Raw genomic sequence first — 13,131 nt, 5'->3', positions numbered from 1 at the left:
TACATCCCACCACTGACTACTGTACCTGTCTCTGTGTGCACTCATGCCTGTGCTGTGTGCTCCGTCCTCCCTCAAGGCTGTCTTTCAGCTCTGACTACCGCCCGGTGCGTCCTCTTCATCTCTTGGTCATCCCTCTGTCTCTTGAACTAATGAGCCACAATGCATTCTCGTTCCCTCGCACACTTTTCTGCCTGATTTCACATTTCTCCTTGCCTCTTTGAAGCCATTAGTTGAGACCGTTGAAATTTCTTAGTATGTGTGCGCTTGTGCCTTTACGTACACGGAGCACCAATCTCTCACCTGCCATGAATAATTGATCTGCTGAATCTAGGGCGCGTGAGGTTTGTATGCAAGGAGGCAGCTGCTGCAGCAGGAGGGTACCTTACAGTTTGTCTTAAGAGAAACATGTAAGGGGTGCCAGGAGGTGGAGACTAGTGAACTGGAAAATGCCACCTTTCAGAGCAGGTATTGGTTTGTACCGATGTTCCAAAGCTGAGCTGTGCAGCTTCTAAATCATTAATCCATAAAAGCTTTTAGTGGCATGCCAGAATGTGTTGCGGGTGTCTCCAAGGTTAGAGAATGTCATTCCTTACACATGTCAACGTGATGCAACTTTAATCAACAGTTTCAAGTAGCTAAACCATGATTGAGCCTTTGAATCGCAACAATGCCTGATATAAAAATGACGAGATGGCGGAACGGAGGTTGTTGACATTGAGGAAAACACGTCTCGGAGTTAACAAAACACTCAGCAATACAATTTACTCTCTTTTTTCCTGCTGATAACCAGGCAGCAACACAATAACAACTCAGGAGCTAAAACAAATTGAATATTTACCTGGTGAATAACGTGAAATTATTCATGTTAGCACATGGACATTGTTAAGTCATGCAGCAAACGGCTCCCAGGACATCCTCGCACAGATTATAGTGTTTCAGCTGACAGGTATCTGAAACGAGGGACACCGAGATAAAAATCAGAGCAGATTGAGACAAATTGTGGGCTACATCCGCATGTTATTAAACTGATTGGAGCGTTATTGTATTTTTTTGTGTCTGCTGTGAATCCCAAAAGAAGATTATTTTTCCGAACTTTTGGCTACAGCCCTGCTCTGGCCGTTCTGCTCTGCTTTTCTAAACACTCTGTTAATTTGCTAACTCCTTTGGGAAATTCCACTATTTTGTTTGGCCCCTTCCAGAGAAACATCAAAGCACAGGGTGAGCTAAAGAGCACCAGCCCTGGAGCTGGTAATGATTGAATGCCCTGCTCAGATTCTTCATAAGTCAGATGCTCGCCGACACATGGCTTGTAACTAGGTCCCGGTCTGGTTCATGGAGCAACTGCTGTACCAGCCCCTGTTTCCTCAAATACAGAGCTGCTCTTGAAAACAACCTCTCTTTACTTCTTTATTACGTTAAACTGGCAATAGACACGTTTTGTGCTTTAATGTATCATTATGAAGTAAATGATGATGAAGCAATGTAATGGCGACAGAATAATAACACCATGTAAGAGGTCTGTAAGGCTCATATGGTAAAAAACAACACAACAATTGAGAAAATAATATTAAGTATTATATTACATTTCTGCCCCTGAATCCTACAGACTGGACCTTTAAGTGGAGTCAGTACAGTATTTTGTCGATGGCATGTTTTGTAATTTGCTGCTTTCCTCTCCATCTGTCTGCTCGCCCGTCACAGCATCACCACCACTCAGCTGTCACTCTGACAGAGACACACCATGATTGGCTGTGTTGCACTCTGTCATTCACATACATGATTGAACAAGACGCAGCGACCGGACCAGCCGGGGAGACTGACAACCGTCCGGCCTGCTGCTAAAAAAGCTGTAAACTCAGCCCCACACGTTGCGTAACCGAGTACAACTGTGTCCCAAGCGTGTGAAACAGGAGGCAGAACGTTGGTGTGTGTGATTAGTGTCCTTATGCTCAGTGTGTGACAGACTCAGATGGGCCTGGTCTAACTATAAAAGGGCAACTTAATTAACAGCAGTCACTTAACGGCACCGTATTGTATGCAGGATTTGTCGGTTGCAGTTTGTAAACACACTAGTCAAAGGTGCAGTAAGCAATTCTGGAGAAAGATAATTGTTTGTTGAGCCTCATTCCCAGGTCGTCAAAGACCGCCGCTTGCTTAAATTGCTGACTCAAATGTCTCAAACACGGCAAAATAATAATAAAATACAGGCAGAGGACAGAGTCTCTCTGCTGACACAGACATAACCACATACTCCTAGTTGGTTGTAAGTGGTGATTGAATGGGACTACTTTTGCTATAAAATCTTAGCCAAAGGACCCAAAAGCAAAACACCAAAGCAGGCAGGCAGAAAAACAAAGTGAGCTTTAATGATAAGGAGGTGCAGTCCAAAAAAATATCAGAGGCAGGCAAAAACCTGACAAAAACAGGCCTGGGCAAAAAAATAAATAAGGAGAAAAACAAAATTAAATGAAGTATAAACCACGATGAAGCTCGGGGAACACTGATGAGGGCAGGAAACACGAGAAAAAGACAAAGACAGGAAGTGGAAAGTGACAACATGACACAAGGATGAACCCTACAAAATAAAACAGGAAACATTTAAACTAAAAACCAAAACCATGGTAATTGTTTTCTCAGTTTATCCATATTAAATCTGTGTATTCTGCCCACCAAAACCAGATTTTCACTGTAAATCTGATTTAAAAAATAGAAGTCTAGGCATGTTTTAATAGTCAGCTGGAAAGGTGATGGTCTTCACAACAGCCTAAGAAATAGCCTTGCATTTTTCTAAAGCCACTATTAATTATTTTCTGGAGGTAGTCTGCAATTCAACCAGTATGATCACTTCATGTGCTTAAATTAATTTGAAATAATTACACTAAATTTTAGTAGTTATATACAGCTACCTGTATTTGTGTCTATAAAGACATTGATTAGAAATGTTATGTTCTTTGCCCTCATTATTTTCTATTTCATCCTAAATTTGTCAAAGCTGTACAAGTGGGTGCAATGAGTTTTTGAACAAAATGAAACACTACCTTTCCCCAGTGTGGAGCCAAAATTATTAATTAAATGACTATGGATCCTTGTTGGTTGATTGACTTATAAGCAGAATTAATGAGGGGCTTCGAGGCCTCAGTGACTCTGGTGCTGCTTGAGTGTCACTCAAAGCAAAGAGCTCTCAGGCAAAATGGCAAAGAATAAATAAATGAAAATGTGACTCATTGAGACTCTTGTTACAAAAATCCATATGGGCACACGGGGACCTGTTAAGAATCTGGCACATGTTGTTGCCCCTTAATCCAGAAATTAATGGAACTAGAATTTGCCATATGTTGTGATAATGAGACTAGATTTACCATGCATTTTACTGCCACTGTGATATGACGCTGATACCAGAGAGCCATCGTGTATATTGTGAAACAGACTGTGAAGATTTCTCTGCATTTGAAGAGCCCCTAGATTATATCAAACACCTTCAACCATGAAAGATAATTATTAGCCTCTCCACTAGCGGGAATTGCATTATAAATGCTCTCTATCACTATCTCAACCACATATATATATACACTTGGATGATTTATGTAGGTTTTGCAGAACCATTCGTTAGGTTTGGCCGGTGCAGTGTAACACCGCTACAGGGAGTGCAATATGTTTGGCTTGCTGTCGTGATGAATGAACGTAGTTGCTTGCTGATAGTAGTGCCCTTAACAGCAGTGATTCGGCTAATGTGCCCGTGTGTATTCGTACATGCATGGTGTGTGTGTGCTGTATGTATACGTGTACATGCATCCCGTGTGGCGTCTAACAGAATGCTGTGAAGGCGTGAAGAGAAAAAGACTCGCGGGTACTGATGCGCCTGTGAGTGTAAGCGAGTGGAATTAGCACCTACTAGCCATCCATTAAGCGTGTTAATTAAAATGTAGGTATTGAACATCTGTGGACAGCTTAGCTATCAGCCATCCGCCTGGCTTTACTCAGCATCTTCGCGTTCTATCTTTGAAGATAAATGAGCTTTATTCACCTGCACACTCTCCACAAATCATCCTGTTTATTCTGTGCGTGCTCCATATGGTGCTGCTTGTTGTTTGAAGGAGTTATTTTTAGGCACTCTGATTCCTCAACCTGAGAAAGACTGCTGTCACTCACATCCCCTCTGCCTTTTTCTGAACTACTCCTCAGTTTGATTGCTTGGTTTTACATGTGTTTGTGAGAGCCTCATGCATCACCGTTCGGGTCATCCCTCCATACTTGTCATCCCTCACGGTTTTCCCGGGAGGTTTGACAAGTACGGAGGGTTTCATTGCCATCTCCTGGTTTCCTCCCGGGGTCACAGTTCTCCTATATTTCACCTGGTTTATGACACATTTTCACACCTTGTTTCTGGCACTGTACAGCATGCAGTCTACTGTGCTCGTCCTCCCCATTGAGTGAGAGACGCACACTAAAATGGAAAAGAGAAAGAAATACTTACACAAACTCAGATGTCCTGAAGAGAAGAATTACCGTATTAAAGGGAGGGGGCATGCGTTTTGTATATTCAGCCACATCTATATTTTCTGTTAATCACAGGGATCCTGCTGCGTCAATCATCAGAAGATGCTGTAGGGCAGTGCTGTGACTCTCTAAGGTCAGGGGCAGATAATGAATGAATGTATGATGAATTTTACTTTATGCTAGAGGGGCGAATTAATCTGCATTGTTTTCTGAAAAATAAATGTTAAAATGTAAATTATATGAAATGACATTGCTGTTGCAGTGTTTCAAAGTCTCTGAAACTAAATTTTTTTTGAAGTTAGGACCCTTCAGACCTCCACTTTGGTTTCCGAAATCCTCCTTAATTCTGAGGTCTCAAGGTTGGCAGGTATGCTTACCTCTGATCTTCTGTCTCTATCTGCGGTTTCTCACCATGTCTTTACTCTCTTCTCTCGCTTTGTCCATTCCAAATAGTGACTGCAGAGATTTATCGACAGCACCGCCTCATTGACCAGCCACTGCTGCCCACAATATCAAACAGCCATAAAAATGGCACTTAACAGACATAAATATCAATAATGTGAGGAACACTCTGGTCCATTTAACCCCCGACATAACTTGGCACACTGTGCGCCAACCTGCTATGTGACTGGGCTCCGGTCCTCACCTCCTCTCTTTGACTTCAGCCGTCCTTCTGCTTCGGCAGGGATGCAGTCAGAAACATGAAGCAGTCCCGTCCCTCGATACGAAGCCAACCCGACAGAATGATCAAATCATAATTAACGTGCAGGAAGTGTTGACAATTTACAGTTTCACAGCACATATTGTGCCGACACACATGGCACGAATCAAAGAACTCGCACATGGAAAAGAACAAGCGAGAGGAAATCAATAGAGCAAGCCCTGATGGTTTCAATTTCACTTGAGTGTCTGAACATTTTTATAATATCCCTAATGTTCAAAGTATTAAAAAGTATTTTTATGAAGTAGGGAGATGAGGTGAAGAGAGGTAAAAGCTGATTGATCTTTCTCATAAAATCCATATCCATCACAAGGAAGGAAATGAAGAAAAAGAGACAGAAACGTTTATGGAAACTGGAACGAGGATCTTTAAAATAAAAAAAAAAAAGACTCATTATGGAGGAGACACCCTTAATATTTTGTAATTCATTGTACATACTAATTATACAATCATCTCTGCGTGACCTAATTTATTTGTAGCGTGCCAGCATGAGATAAGCGATAAGAGATGAGACCAGTCGCTCGCACACAGACAGAAACACACAAACACTCGTGCACTTTGTAAGCAATCTCTCAGGTTGTTGATGCCTCTGCACCCGAAGAATATCACAGCGACGTGATGTATTTCTGAAACAGTTCCATTCTGCCGCATTTCTGTGAGATCTCCGCATTGTCATTGTTCTCCCCCCATTTTCCTTTCATTCTCTAGAAGAATAGTCAGGCAACCTTATGAGGCAATATTGCCTGCAGTGGTGCCGGGGAATGGCAAATGAGACAAAATCTATAACGTTCTGCAGTAGGCTGTGGAAAAAAAACAAAAAAAACAAACAAAAAATAAAAAGATATTCCCGGGCAGAAGTGTTGCTGGTCACAGCTGTTGGCAGGAGTGTTCATGTGTGAGTCTGCTGTTCAGTCAGAAAATAATGGCAGCAATCAGTGCTTTTAACAAGTCAACAGAGACATTCTTTTAAAATGGTAATGAGAAACAGCTTGAGTGAAAGTATTAGTTTGGTGCCATTATTGCTGTTTCTTTTCCCTTTAAGAATAAACCTGCCTCCTTTTTGTAGTTTTTTTTTTTTTTTGCACTCTTGCTTTTGTTCCAACACCGTTGATTAAAATAAATATGCAATCATTGACCCACACAGGAAATAGCAGAGGCAACTTGCTGTGAAATCAAGGCTTATACAAACAGAAACTGATGTTATGTAAAGCTGGCAATTTATAGATGCAAGTCCTCACTGTAGCATTTCAAGTATTCAGTTTATATTGTTTGATTTTGTCCGGGTCTATTAAGAGATTAAATAAAGTCACTGTGTCGTGAGTTTATGATATGAGCATATTATAGGTGCATAAAAATACATGAGCAGCTAATGTGCTCTGAACAGATGGCAGTATGTAAACATTTGCAGTAATACTGCAGTTATTATTACCACATCATCTAATATTAAAGCCTGGCAGCTTGCATGACATGACAGCAGAATGATAAGCTAAAGGTTTTTGTTAATAGCTTTCTCTTTGTTTTTTCATCGACACTGCAGAATAACTTATCAGGGACTCCCGAATTATGTACACAACCTCCACCTGGACCATTAACAGTCACATATTTTAAGTCTGGACTTGGTTTAAATACAAACAAATTGCTTTAATACGTTATTTTTTAGCGAGATGGCAAATGTATAATGTCACCTTTTATTTTAATTCTAATTTTGTTGGCAGCTAAACCAGCAGTGGACTGTTACTAAGCACATTACCTTAAGCACTTCACTTAAAGATGCAATATGTAAGAATTGTTATTTAAAAAATGCAAAAATGAACTTGTTTGTACATATTGTGAAGCGAGAGTTTTGATATTATCTCAAAGATGACTTTATATTGTGTTGCAGAGATATCTACTGAAGCTAGCTACTACGAGCTCCCAGTCAGGACCATTAGCTGCACGGCTAAAAGAGCTAACAGATAATGGCAGCTAACCCAGCAGCAGTTAGCGGTTACTCTGGTGATATGCAGCCCCCTGCTTGTTTATTCTTACATATTGCACCTTTAAATACAAATTCAAGAGACTTTACTTGAGTGTTTCCATTAAGCAACTTCAAACTTTTGCTCCACTACATCTCAGAGGAAAATATTAGTAGCTTTAGTTACTTTTAAGTAAGAACTCATACCATTCTTATCCACTGAAAACCATTTTTCTCTAAATGTGGTGATTTTCAGTGTTTCAAATAAACTGAAGGATGAAGTGTTCCTTTACTGGAAGACATTCTCCTACTTCTTACGCTAAATAAAGTATTTAAAACCCTCTTGGATTAACTAGAAGACTTGTCACAAAGCTGAAAACGGGGCTTGTTTTTCTCAAGAAAAGTTGACATTTAAGAGAAATGTGGCTCTCACAGGACAGCGATGCTACAAACATGTAGCAGTCCCATTGTGTAGTACTTGCTGTCTTTTTTTTTTTTTTTTTTTATTTTGGCTGAATTTCAAAATCCCTCTGGATTGATTGCAGAGGATTCAGATCACCTGTGGAGACTGGCTCTTAATTAATGAGCGAGAGGAGCTTGGGGCATTCCCCTCCCAGATAATCAGGTTGTGATGATGCCCTCTTTGTGAAGGCTTAAGAGAGGTGGGAACAGCACCCATGTCTGTGACTTATGCCCATTTTGAATCTGTCCTTGACACACTGTATACAGTACCTCATCCCAACAGATTGTCTGCTGGAAACTCTGGTCTGTTTAGGCCCCATTGAGATTTGTTTGTTGCCCTGGTTATTTCTAGTTGAGGGAAATTGTGTTTATTCTTCAACCTAGATGAGTGACCATCAAAAGTCACCCCTCAACTAGGTCACCTGCATCTGGGCCGTGCTTATTTAAGTGCGTTGTTCAAATAGCCTGACACCTGCAGGTTTCTTTTGTTTGTCTATCTTTTAGTTTCCCGTTTAATTTCATTGGGGACATGAGAGGTTATAAAAGCATATTTCAGTTTGTATGTATGTATATGTATTTGTGGAAACAGGAAATGACAAACCAAAAACCAAAACCATGAGAATATATGACAATGCATTGATGTAGAATAAATCATCCAACAGTATATAAAGTAGTTCAAATGAGCTTCACATTAAACATCTGCAGCAGGAAAATGCAACATAGACATTAATGCAGCAGTACTCCATGATATATAAAACACAGACAGGGAACATTTTACTGCTGAATCAGTACTTACACTTTTGATACTTTGCTGATAATACTTATATACTTTTACTGAAGTCATGTTTTGTATGTAGTGGAGTAATTTCAGTGTGGTATTAATACTTTTACTAAAGTAAAGGACCTGAATACTCCATTACTTCCAACCCTGTATGGATAAGATTGTACCTGGGGGGCAAGTGAAGAAATGTGTTTTCTCTGGTGATTAATTTTTTTTTTCGTCAGATTTAAATTGTTTTTCTCTCCTCTTTGTATGACTTGAGAACTGGTTGGGAAATAAAAGTTGTTGGTTTTTTTTACCAGGATAATCTTTCTAAGTTAATTTTGTTTTCATCTGGGAAAACACATGAAAAAGAGAGAGAGAGAGAGAGAGAGAGAGAGAGAGATGTTTTAGTTTTTAGTTTTGTGCTTGTGTGTGGTACTGAGTGAAAAAATACATTTCCTGAGTGGAAAAAAAATTCAGGGGAACAAATGTTTCGTTTTTTCATTTGTGAAACTGAGTAAAAAAAAGTTTGGCAGGAGACTTTTTTGTGTTTGTTTTTGTAATACTCATTTTGACCACAAGAGGCTCAAGTGCACCACTATTCTTACAAAGATAATCCTGGCAAAAAAAAGCTTTTTGACCAGACTTATTAGTTATTAGACTTTTATTTTAGTTTATCAAACTTATTTTCAAAGGAAATGGATTGAAAACACATAAATTCTTCACTTGCCTCTCAGGGCTTCCGTCGAATACAGATGTTTCGTGGCAGAGATATGGAGAGTCGAACTGCAAGCCGCTGTTATAACATATACTGAATATTGCGGAGTATAATCTTACAGACTATTACATTCAGAGACGGCACATTGAGCTCCACATGGTGATATTGACACTGTATACATTCTGTCAGATGGGTTTTAATCCCTGCTCCCCAGAAGAATAAGCACATTAAACCAATAATCTAATATATTGCTTTACCATTAATAACCACTGTGTGCACAGAGATGACAGTCAACACCTTTTGAGTGAGGAATGAGTAGAGGCATTATTTAGAATCGGCGAATAGCAGCAGCGAAAACACCAGGGTGCTTATCAGAGTCTTTAGAGAGACACAGGAAATTGAGTTTGTCCAGTCTAATGATGGGCAGAGTCATGCAGCTCTACAGACGTACCATTTCCCTCCTATTAGCAGAGATGTGTTATTCATGAGGGCAAATCTAGTGTGAACTATGCCTCACTGCTATTCTACACAGTCACTTCTCAGTCTGTCAGGGGACCCGAGCCATTGTGTTTTATTCATTTATTTATCTATTTCCGTTTCTACAGCGCCAAAGAAAAAAGGGAACTCGCTGATGACGAGGTCACGGGGTCAAAACGTGATTGTGCCTGTGAAGAGCTATCAATAGCATCTGTCATCAGTAATCAGTGGGGAGGAAAACGGGCGGAGAGACTCGGAGGTGAAAGAGTTGTGACGAGTGTGTTAAAACACAGCCCGGGCTGCGACCAGAAATAGCCGCGTCTTTCCCTTTCCAAAAACACATTATCTCCCTTTCAGAGCCTCCCCTTTATTCTGCCAAATTCCAATAGGCACTATTGGCATATGTATGCTCCACTGCGTCCAAAGCTATTTATAAAACACAATTTGAGCTGAATGGCTCATTGTGTGAGCGCACAATGCAGTTATGACACACATTAATTTCTTACATTTTCATTTAAGGACAGCATTCCCACACAATGCGTATTTCTTCCTCTGTGCTCGTAACCAGCCTCCGTATTCAAAGCTCTGTAAACAAGCGTCATTAAGCCTTTTATGCTTTTCACGCTGACATGATCTTTCCCTAATTCACTCTCAAACCTGACGTACATGTTAATGTCTTAGTGTATCCATAGAAGGCTTATACGTGCGGTAAATTACACATAGTATTCCCGTGACATCAGGGTCTAAATACATCTGGGAACTAGTCTTTAAAATAGTGTTTTGAGTGTTATAGTGTGTGTGCCATGGTGGTTTATTTACATTAACATCTGTGTTTTAAGTGGCGTTTTGTGTGTTTATGGGATGCTGAGATCAGTGAGCTGGCAGGTATTTGAGTCTCCAGTGGAGGTGCGTGTTGTGCCAGCTTCAAAAGGGAGCGCACGTGGCCTCAGTGTGGCTGAAAACAAGAGCGAACGGTGTATCATTCTCCCTCGCCGCTCAATCTGCATGCACAGGAGAGATGCGTTAATCTGAAGAGCATTCGCATCATAAATTCACATCTAGTATAAGCCTCATCAGAGAGGAAGTGGAAAGCTTCTGTGCACAGGAAATGAAAGTAGGAAGATAACCTACCCTATATCAGCCACTTTTTTTTTACTATAAATAGAGGTTTTGTGCACAGCAGTAAAGAAAAAACAAAAATAGCCATTTTAGAGAAACCGATTAAGCAGGATAAAGAATCTATTACTTTGTCCTGACAAGCTGCAGAGAGTGATGGGAGAGGAGGCACATCCTTGTGTCCAACGTGATTAGCGGATCACTGATTCAAATTGTCTCACTATCTGGGCACCATCTACATTCTCATCCCCTCGCTCTGCCCGTGTATCACACTTATCACTGTCTGTCTCTCGCACGCTCTGATCATTTTCCCGTTAGAAATCTGCTGCCTAATTCTATTGACATGCATGAAGTAAAGTGTTAATGGAAATAGTTTAAGGCCTGGAAAAATATAATTACTGGAGTGAGAGAAGGTCTTATGAATCAGTTTTATGAATAATGGAATCTCTAGGATGAATCCCCGCTAAGACAGGTGATTGAAACAAGCGTTATTTCATCTCGGAGCAAATGTAAAAGCAGAAGGCAGATTAAATTGGTTACGTTGTGTGTGCTCTTTATAAGAATGCTTCTACTGTGAGGGTCAACGGTATGAAAAAAAAAATATGAGCAAATTACAGAGAAGCTGCGTCTCAAGTACCTTTAATGCAAATGCTCCTCGAACAGCAGCTGGAGGAATTGTCTCGTCTTGCTTATTTGTCTGATAAATAAAGCGAACCTATATTTCCCGAAAGTGATGCAAAATGTTTCCCCCTGATTTACTCAGTCGATAGGTGCCACGCTTGATACATCTTCATGGAAGTGGCGAGTAGAGAGAAGGATTGAGATAAAAACTGCTGCGATGGAACAGCACTCTTGTTTGGTCTTGACTGTGTGACAAATGCGGATACAGCCGGTAATACACCTAAAGCATCCGTGTCGTGACGCAGGTCATGAGTAAAGCCAAGCTTTCATGGCACGACATGTCCTCCAACATACTCGCATGCATATCAGCACACATGAACACTCACATTCAGCCTTTTTGACAGCGCTCAACCGTGAAGAATCACCTCATTTAGTGGGCACATTTCTGATTTAGGAGGATGCACGCATTTCCATTGTTGCCCAGTAGCAGGGCTTAACAAATAGGATTAGATCCGTGCCCAGGAGAGCACGCTCCTGTTCAGGTGACACACAGCTCCGCAACTAGACACAGAGAATTACTGTTAAAGGTCAGTGGAGTCAGATGCTGAATGTCACAGCTTAGCCACAGTTTGGCGAGAAAATACATTAGATAAATACGCCTGTCTGTTGGTGGAGAGTAATTCTGCAGCTCCTGAATTTCCAGCATAAAAGACCCAGGATTACAGGGTGAGTTAAAAGGCAACAGAGGCGTATCGATTAGAAGCAGCGAATCAGGCCTCTGCTATGCTGTGAATAATAAATTGAGTAGAAGACAGCCAGGGGTTGTCAGATGGAAGTTTCATGACGGGCTGTGAGTTTGTGCTCATTTCTGATGAGACTGTGGATAAGTCACATCTCCCGTCTAAAGGATCTAGGGAATCATGTCACCGATCAGAAAGCGCCTCAGAGCAGCTTACTACCAGTTTAAATAAGCATTCCACGCCCCATTTAACAGCACAAAAAAGACTGATTACAGCCTCCGCTCGCTGCAAAGTAGTGCCAATGGACTCGGGGAAGGAAGGGATTGGACTCTTAATAGCACATCTCCCTAAGGTGGCAGAATATTAGAAAGGGTAATTTATGAAATTGCCGCATATGTGTCGAATCAGACAAGAGTGTTGCACCAGGGATCCAATCAGCTTCACTGAGATGTCTTGTGACTCACTGGAGCAGGTGTTATCGTTTGCTCTCTTCAATAGACTGCTCATTGTGGGCCTACACACTCGGTGGATTCGGTTAGTAAACTGTGACGGATAAGGTCCATATGTGTAGCAAGTTGAACCAGTCAGAGAGACAATCACTGAAACCGAAGAAACGAAACACAAAATGGATCAAGGCTGAGCCACACATGTCTCTGTTTGGCAGAAAATCAGAATGTGAATTTGTTTTGCAAAATCATGACTCAATCGCTCATGGATTCTGCTCACTGTTCTTGTTTCCTGACTGGTTTTCTGTGGCACCAGTCCATACTAGAATATCAACTTTTAGTCACACTAGCAGCGTGGGATGGCAATGTCAGTCTGTTGGTTTTTTGGTTGGTCAAACAGTTTGGTCCTGACTGAAATATCTCAACTATTGTCATTAAACTTTAATCAGAGATTCATGGTCAAAGGGTCTGTTAGATTTATTGTCTTGGACCTTGCTACAGCTATCCAAGGTCCCTCAAGGATAAATTGTAATGACTTTGGTTATGCCCTGTTCTCTCCAGACTTTCAGATTTTTACACTTATATACTGTCAGGTAACAACAGGACAACAGATGCA

General features: G+C 40.9%; 1 protein-coding gene across 1 annotated transcript in view; it reads left to right on the top strand.

The window, feature by feature from the left end:
- Positions 1-13,131, top strand: part of rtn4rl1b (reticulon 4 receptor-like 1b) — a 155,681-nt gene that overhangs the window by 138,114 nt on the left and 4,436 nt on the right. The gene's annotated exons all lie outside the window — the stretch shown is intronic.

This window comes from Pagrus pagrus (genome assembly GCF_965226575.1).
Source record: "Pagrus pagrus genome assembly, chromosome: 4".
Lineage (NCBI taxonomy): Eukaryota > Metazoa > Chordata > Actinopteri > Spariformes > Sparidae > Pagrus > Pagrus pagrus.
The sequence above is the reverse complement of the archived record's forward strand: the minus strand, read 5'-3'. Positions and strand labels throughout refer to the sequence as shown.